The sequence below is a fragment of the Oncorhynchus clarkii genome, unplaced genomic scaffold (assembly GCF_045791955.1).
Source record: "Oncorhynchus clarkii lewisi isolate Uvic-CL-2024 unplaced genomic scaffold, UVic_Ocla_1.0 unplaced_contig_1056_pilon_pilon, whole genome shotgun sequence".
In the NCBI taxonomy this organism is placed as follows: domain Eukaryota; kingdom Metazoa; phylum Chordata; class Actinopteri; order Salmoniformes; family Salmonidae; genus Oncorhynchus; species Oncorhynchus clarkii.
In genome coordinates this window covers 1-8,634 of record NW_027260409.1, presented here as the reverse complement: position 1 = coordinate 8,634, position 8,634 = coordinate 1, and the positions used below count along the sequence as shown (strand labels likewise).

The window sequence follows — 8,634 nt, the reverse complement described above, 5'->3', positions numbered from 1 at the left end:
ACTGTGCTGAGTTCAACGAGCTATCCCGCTTGACCGTAGCTCGCTCGGTCTAAGCGCAACGACCATTAGAAAAGTAGGCCCAAAATGAAGCCTGCCCCACAATGTCATTTGCTTTTGAGTGACAGTGAGAGAACCGTTAGGGTGAGAAGAAAAATTCCACCACATGAATGTTCCTAAGGTCCTCCCGATCTGTACAAGCCTAACCTTGACCGTGTGGCATTAACCCTTAAGAGTAAAACAGTGTTTTTTGATCTCACAGATTACAGTGTCATCTCTCCCCATAGGAATACATTGCCTGCACCCCTAATTTCAACCTGAAGTCTATATGGGTTATGAATGCCGTATGAACCTGTCTTCGGTACCAGTCCATCAGGCCACTATGAGGTCTACCTGTGTTGATTCTGAGCTTCCTGGACCAACCGGAAGTGGTTAAAATGCCCCTAAAAGTGTTTACCCATACCCTGCCTGCAGTTTGACAGACATAGTGCATTCAACCCTGTGTAAATCAGTCAGTTCTTAACGTAAGGACTTAAAACTCAGGATTCTGTAACAGCATACCCCAATGGGGATATGTGTTGATTTATAGCTTCCTGTGCCAACCGGAAGTGCCATAACTGGTGTCTCAGGGGCTGTTTCAAGGGGTTAAAAAAGTCTGATCTTTCCAAAACTTCATATGTGTGATTAGGCAACCCCCATGAACTGTAAATCAGTCATTTTTCCCAAAAAAAATCAAAGGAAAAAAAAATCACACTAAAACACACCTTGGATGGAGGGACGTATTGGGGTGCGTAGAGACAGACAGTGGCTGCAATAGTTAGCTTTGTTGGAGCTAAAAAAGAACCGTCAGACCTAGAGTTCCGAAACTTTAGAAACCTGTTCTAGACCTCCGGTTGATGGTGCGTGGTGAGTTACGTGGCTCTAGACGGTTCTCGGACCGAGAAACAGCCTCGTACATTTGCAATACCTTCAATTCATTTTGACCATTACGAAAATGACGACGTTTAGAAAAGTCTCAGAGACGCAAGGCTAGGTGCATTGAAACCGGCTCGGCCCATAGAGACGGACCCCGACGTGCCTGTCCGATAGCTCGTTCAAGGACCCCGTAGCAAGGCATGGAAAAAAGTGGATTTTCAGCACCAATTAGGGTTTTTCTCGGACACCAAATGACCTATCGAGCCGAAACTCGGGATTCGGGGTCGCCTCACATAGGCCTTCACATAATGTCCGAACTGGACCCGCAGCTAGAACGTAACTATGTGTTTTACCTTTTTATTATGTTTTAAACCGAAGGCGCTGTGAATTATGGGACTGCTCTGACATATGTGATAGTTGGCTACTAAATGAGTAGGAAAAAGTGGGTTTGGTGTCAATTGATATCCATTTGGTGTCATAATGACATCTAATTGACTGATGGACACTGACTTGCTAGTTGACTTTTGTACATTTGCAATATGTTTAAACGGAGAGGGACCATCACCAAAATGGCATTCTGAAATCAACACAAAAAATGGCATCACCATAGTCTCCAGACTGTGCCGAGTTCAAGGAGACGCCCCGCTTGACCGTAGCTCGTTCTGAGTGCAGCAAACTTGAAAAAAAGAAGGCCCAAAATGAAGCCTGCACCACAATGTCATTTGATTTTGGGTGGCAGTGAGAGAACCGTTAGGGTGAGAAGCACAATTCCACCACATGAATGTTCCTAAGGTCCTCCCGATCTGAACAAGCCTAACCTTGACCGTGTGGCATTAACCCTTCACAGTAAAACAGGGTTTTTTGATCTCACAGATTACAGTGACATCTCTCCCCATAGGAATACATTGCCTGCACCACAAAATTCAACCTGAAGCCTATATGGGTTATGAATGCCGTATGAACCTGTCTTCGGTACCAGTCCATCAGGCCACTATGAGATCTACCTGTGTCGAATCTAAGCTTCCTGGAGCAACCGGAAGTGGTTAAAATGCCCCTAAAAGTGTTTACCCATACACTGCCTGCAGTTTGATAGACATAGTGCATTCAACCCTGTGTAGATCAGTCAATTCTTAACGTAAAGACTTAAAACTCGGGATTCTGTAAGTGGCTATGTAAATCAAGACATGTGTTTACTTATAGCTTCCTGTGCCAACCGGAAGTGCCTTTAATTGGGTCACACTCTCTGTTTCGAAGGGTTAAAAAAGTCACATCTCTCCAAAACTTCATATGTGTGACTAGGTAACCCTTCTGAACTGTAAATCAGTCATTAATCCCAACAGATGTCAAAGAAAAGCTCCCTCACACACACACAGGAAGGATGGAGTGATAAAGTGCGGTGCTTAAAGACACAGAGAGCAGGAAATGGCATTACCATAATCCCTAGGCCGTACCGAGTTCAGCGAGATATCCCGCTTGACCGTAGCTCGCTCGGTCTAGGCGCAGCGAGCATTAGAATAGTAGGCCCAAAATGAAGCCTGCACCACAATGTCATTTGCTTTTGGGTGACAGTGAGAGAACCGTTAGAGTGAGAAGAAAAATTGCACCACATGAATGTTCCTAAGGTCCTCCCGATCTGAACAAGCCTAACCTTGACCGTGTGGCATTAACCCTTAACAGTAAAACAGTGTTTTTTGATCTCACAGATTACAGTGTCATCTCTCCCCATAGGAATACATTGCCTGCACCCCTAATTTCAACCTGAGGCCTATGTGGGTTATGAATGCCGTATGAACCTGTCTTCGGTACCAGTCCATCAGGCCACTATGAGGTCTACCTGTGTTGATTCTAAGCTTCCTGGACCAACCGGAAGTGGTTAAAATGCCCCTAAAAGTGTTTACCCATACACTGCATGCAGTTTGATAGACATAGTGCATTCAACCCTGTGTAGATCAGTCAATTCTTAACGTAAGGACTTAAAACTCAGGATTCTGTAACAGCATACCCCAATGAGGATATGTGTTGATTTATAACTTCCTGTGCCAACCGGAAGTGCCATAATTGGTGTCTCAGGGGCTGTTTCGAAGGGTTAAAAAAGTCTGATCTTTCCAAAACTTCATATGTGTGATTAGGCAACCCCCATGAACTGTAAATCAGTCATTTTTCCCAAAAAAATTCAAAGGAAAAAAAAATCACACTAAAACACAACTTGGAAGGAGGGACGTATTGGGGTGCGTAGAGACAGACAGTGGCTCCAATAGTTAGCTTTGTTGGAGCTAAAAAAGAACCGTCGGACCTAGAGTTCCGAAACTTTAGAAACCTGTTCTAGACCTCCCGTAGATGGTGCGTGGTGAGTTACGTGGCTCTAGAAGGTTCTCGGACCGAGAAACAGCCTCGTACATTTGAAATAACTTCAATTCATTTTTGCATCACGAAAATGACGACATTTAGAAATGTCCCAGAGTCGCAAGACTAGGTGCATTGCGAACGTCTCGGCCCATATAGACAGACCCCAACGTTTCTGTCCAATAGCTCATTCAAGGACCCCGTAGCAAGTCATGGAAAATAGTGGATTTTCAGCACCAATTAGGGTTTTTCTCGGACACCAAATGACCTATCGAGCCGAAACTTGGGATTCGGGGTCGCCTCAGCTAGGCCAACACATAACATAAGAAATGGACCCGCAGCTAGAACGTAACTACGTGTTTTATGGTTTTTTTATGGTTTGAACCGAAGGGGTTGTGAATTTTGGGCCAGCTCTGAAGTATGTAATAGTTGGCTACTAAACGAGTTGGAAAAAGTGGGTTTGGTGTCAGTTTGTATCAGTTTGGTGGTCAGAATGATATCTAATTGACTGATGGACTCTTGTCCACTTGACTCTTGTACATTTGCAATATGATCCTATAGTGAAAAAACATCACCAAAAGCGACATTCTGAAATCAACCCAAACGAGCGATTGAGATGACCCAGAATCACTGCAAAGCCATCCCGAGTTCATCGGGCCAGTCAATTTCACATTCCTGCAAGATTTTTATAGCATGACAAATTCGTGATGGTACCTGCCCTTTAAAACATATTGCAAATGCACAGTGACTTTGAAAAAGTAAGAAACAAAAAAAAATACATCTAAAAAATTTTGAGCATGACAAATTCGTGATGGTACCTGCCCATTGAAACATATTGCAAATGCACAGTGACTTTGAAAAAGTAAGGAAACATAAACAAAAAAAATCCAAATTTTTTATTTTTGGGTGACCAGTTGCACGTGCATTTGCAATATGATTCTATAGTGAAAAAACATATTGCAAATGCACAGTGACTTTGAAAAAGTAAGGAAACATAAACAAAAAAAATCTAAATTTTTTTGGGGGGGATGACCAGTTGCATGTGCATTTGCAATATGATTCTATAGTGAAAAAACATATTGCAAATGCACAGTGACTTTGAAAAAGTAAGGAAAAATAAACAAAAAAAATCTAAATTTTTTTGGGGGGGATGACCAGTTGCACGTGCATTTGCAATATGATTCTATAGTGAAAAAACATATTGCAAATGCACAGTGACTTTGAAAAAGTAAGGAAACATAAACAAAAAAAATCTAAATTTTTTTGGGGGGGATGACCAGTTGCATGTGCATTTGCAATATGATTCTATAGTGAAAAAACATATTGCAAATGCACAGTGACTTTGAAAAAGTAAGGAAACATAAACAAAAAAAATCCAAAATTTTTATTTTTGGGTGACCAGTTGCATGTGCATTTGCAATATGATTCTATAGTGAAAAAACATATTGCAAATGCACAGTGACTTTGAAAAAGTAAGGAAACATAAACAAAAAAAATCCAAATTTTTTTTGGGGGGTGACCAGTTGCACGTGCATTTGCAATATGATTCTATAGTGAAAAAACATATTGCAAATGCACAGTGACTTTGAAAAAGTAAGGAAACATAAACAAAAAAAATCCAAATTTTTTTGGGGGGGTGACCAGTTGCACGTGCATTTGCAATATGATTCTATAGTGAAAAAACATATTGCAAATGCACAGTGACTTTGAAAAAGTAAGGAAACATAAACAAAAAAAATCTAAATTTTTTTGGGGGGGATGACCAGTTGCATGTGCATTTGCAATATGATTCTATAGTGAAAAAACATATTGCAAATGCACAGTGACTTTGAAAAAGTAAGGAAACATAAACAAAAAAAATCTAAAATTTTTTTGGGGGGATGACCAGTTGCATGTGCATTTGCAATATGATTCTATAGTGAAAAAACATATTGCAAATGCACAGTGACTTTGAAAAAGTAAGGAAACATAAACAAAAAAAATCTAAAAAAATTTTTTGGGGGGATGACCAGTTGCATGTGCATTTGCAATATGATTCTATAGTGAAAAAACATATTGCAAATGCACAGTGACTTTGAAAAAGTAAGGAAACATAAACAAAAAAAATCTAAAATTTTTTTTGGGGGATGACCAGTTGCATGTGCATTTGCAATATGATTCTATAGTGAAAAAACATATTGCAAATGCACAGTGACTTTGAAAAAGTAAGGAAACATAAACAAAAAAAATCTAAATTTTTTTGGGGGGGATGACCAGTTGCATGTGCATTTGCAATATGATTCTATAGTGAAAAAACATATTGCAAATGCACAGTGACTTTGAAAAAGTAAGGAAACATAAACAAAAAAAATCTAAATTTTTTTTGGGGGGGTGACCAGTTGCATGTGCATTTGCAATATGATTCTATAGTGAAAAAACATATTGCAAATGCACAGTGACTTTGAAAAAGTAAGGAAACATAAACAAAAAAAATCTAATTTTTTTGGGGGGGATGACCAGTTGCATGTGCATTTGCAATATGATTCTATAGTGAAAAAACATATTGCAAATGCACAGTGACTTTGAAAAAGTAAGGAAACATAAACAAAAAAAATCTAAATTTTTTGGGGGGGGATGACCAGTTGCATGTGCATTTGCAATATGATTCTATAGTGAAAAAACATATTGCAAATGCACAGTGACTTTGAAAAAGTAAGGAAACATAAACAAAAAAAATCAAATTTTTTTTTTTTGGGTGACCAGTTGCACGTGCATTTGCAATATGATTCTATAGTGAAAAAACATATTGCAAATGCACAGTGACTTTGAAAAAGTAAGGAAACATAAACAAAAAAAATCTAAAAATTTTTGGGGGGGATGACCAGTTGCATGTGCATTTGCAATATGATTCTATAGTGAAAAAACATATTGCAAATGCACAGTGACTTTGAAAAAGTAAGGAAAAATAAACAAAAAAAATCTAAATTTTTTTTTGGGGGATGACCAGTTGCATGTGCATTTGCAATATGATTCTATAGTGAAAAAACATATTGCAAATGCACAGTGACTTTGAAAAAGTAAGGAAAAATAAACAAAAAAAATCTAAATTTTTTTGGGGGGGGATGACCAGTTGCATGTGCATTTGCAATATGATTCTATAGTGAAAAAACATATTGCAAATGCACAGTGACTTTGAAAAAGTAAGGAAACATAAACAAAAAAAATCTAAAATTTTTTTGGGGGGATGACCAGTTGCATGTGCATTTGCAATATGATTCTATAGTGAAAAAACATATTGCAAATGCACAGTGACTTTGAAAAAGTAAGGAAACATAAACAAAAAAAATCTAAAAATTTTTTTGGGGGATGACCAAATTTTTGCAATATGATTCTATAGTGAAAAAACATATTGCAAATGCACAGTGACTTTGAAAAAGTAAGGAAACATAAACAAAAAAAATCTAAATTTTTTGGGGGGGGATGACCAGTTGCATGTGCATTTGCAATATGATTCTATAGTGAAAAAACATATTGCAAATGCACAGTGACTTTGAAAAAGTAAGGAAACATAAACAAAAAAAATCTAATTTTTTTTGGGGGGGATGACCAGTTGCATGTGCATTTGCAATATGATTCTATAGTGAAAAAACATATTGCAAATGCACAGTGACTTTGAAAAAGTAAGGAAAAATAAACAAAAAAAATCTAAATTTTTTTTGGGGGGATGACCAGTTGCATGTGCATTTGCAATATGATTCTATAGTGAAAAAACATATTGCAAATGCACAGTGACTTTGAAAAAGTAAGGAAAAATAAACAAAAAAAATCTAAACATTTTTTTTTTGGGGATGACCAGTTGCATGTGCATTTGCAATATGATTCTATAGTGAAAAAACATCACCAAAAGCGACATTCTGAAATCAACCCAAACGAGCGATTGAGATGACCCAGAATCACTGCAAAGCCATCCCGAGTTCATCGGGCCAGTCAATTTCACATTCCTGCAGGATTTTTATAGCATGACAAATTCGTGATGGTACCTGCCCATTAAAACATATTGCAAATGCACAGTGACTTTGAAAAAGTAAGGAAACATAGAATCAAATTATTTTTTTTTTACCAGTTGCACATTTCAGATCACCAGTTGCACATTTCAGATCACCAGTTGCACATTTCAGATCACCAGTTGCACGGAGGAAAATCGTTACTTTTGACTTTGACTTTTGACTTCCTATGAAATCATATTCCAAATGGAGAAAACATATGCCTTATGCACTAGTAAAAAAAAAAAAAAATGATAATAAAGTATGACTAAAGTATGTTGATAAAGTTCTTATACATGTGTAATTGACATAAAAATTGAAAGAATTTTGAAAAACGGTCCAGAAAGCACTTTTTTAAGGATGTGTGAAGTTTTTTACCAAATTTTGACATTTTTGACTTTTGACTTTTGACTTCCTATGAAATCATATTGCAAATGGACAAAACATATGCCTTATGCGCATGTAATTAAAAAAAAATAAATTTGATATCAAAATTGGACAAAAGTATATTCATACAGTTCTTACACATGTGTAATTGACAAAAAAAGCGAAAGAAATTCGAAAAAAGGCCCAGAAAGCACTTTTTTAAGGGGTAAAAAGTTTTTGAAAAAAATATCATTTTTTCAAAATTTTTCTTTTGGATGTTGACTTGGGTTGCATTTCCAATATGAAAAACCCAGGTGGAGCGCACTCGCCCCCTGTTGGATTTTTGAGGTGTTACAATTGGCAATTGCCATATGGCATTTGCCATATACTTTGCACGAATCAACGCCGCTTTGGGTGGTATTGGACATCGTGTACATGGTTTGTCCAATGCCAATATTTTGACATTCATTTTTGTACAAATCAGGGGGGTATTCCCTTACTACTGCTAAGCAGCATGACTCCTGAGAGGCACTAAACAACTGGCAGAAGTGGGATTTGAACCCACGCCTCCATAGGAGACTGCGACCTGAACGCAGCGCCTTAGACCGCTCGGCCATCCTGACTACAGCACGGTAACTGGGTATCGGGTTAAAGAGTATGCGGTAAAAGTAGAAATATGGACAACGCTCTAAAATCACCACAGAGACCAGTACAATTATGCACGATACTGACTTGCACTTTCAATAGTCATTTGTTTTTATCAATTAAAGAGTCCAGTCATTGATTCAACCTCAATATGGCCTTCAATGGGAAAGAGTAGTAAATCGTCATTGAATGAGCGCTAAACTGGCCACAGAATATGGCCATTCTGATATAAATGATAGATTCCTCAGATAAGACCGAAAAAGTGTCTGGAAATATCAGCAACCATCAGGGTAAGAGTGACAACAGGTCCACATGGGGGAAATCTTAACAAATGGCTTAATGGGTC

The 8,634-nt window shown here is 38.1% G+C and overlaps 1 non-coding gene across 1 annotated transcript; it reads right to left on the bottom strand.

The window, feature by feature from the left end:
• Window positions 1-8,183: 8,183 nt before the first annotated feature.
• trnal-cag (transfer RNA leucine (anticodon CAG)) lies at window positions 8,184-8,266 on the bottom strand. Its single transcript has one exon. It is a non-coding gene; the product is annotated as a tRNA-Leu (tRNA).
• Between the last annotated feature and the right edge of the window lie 368 nt (window positions 8,267-8,634).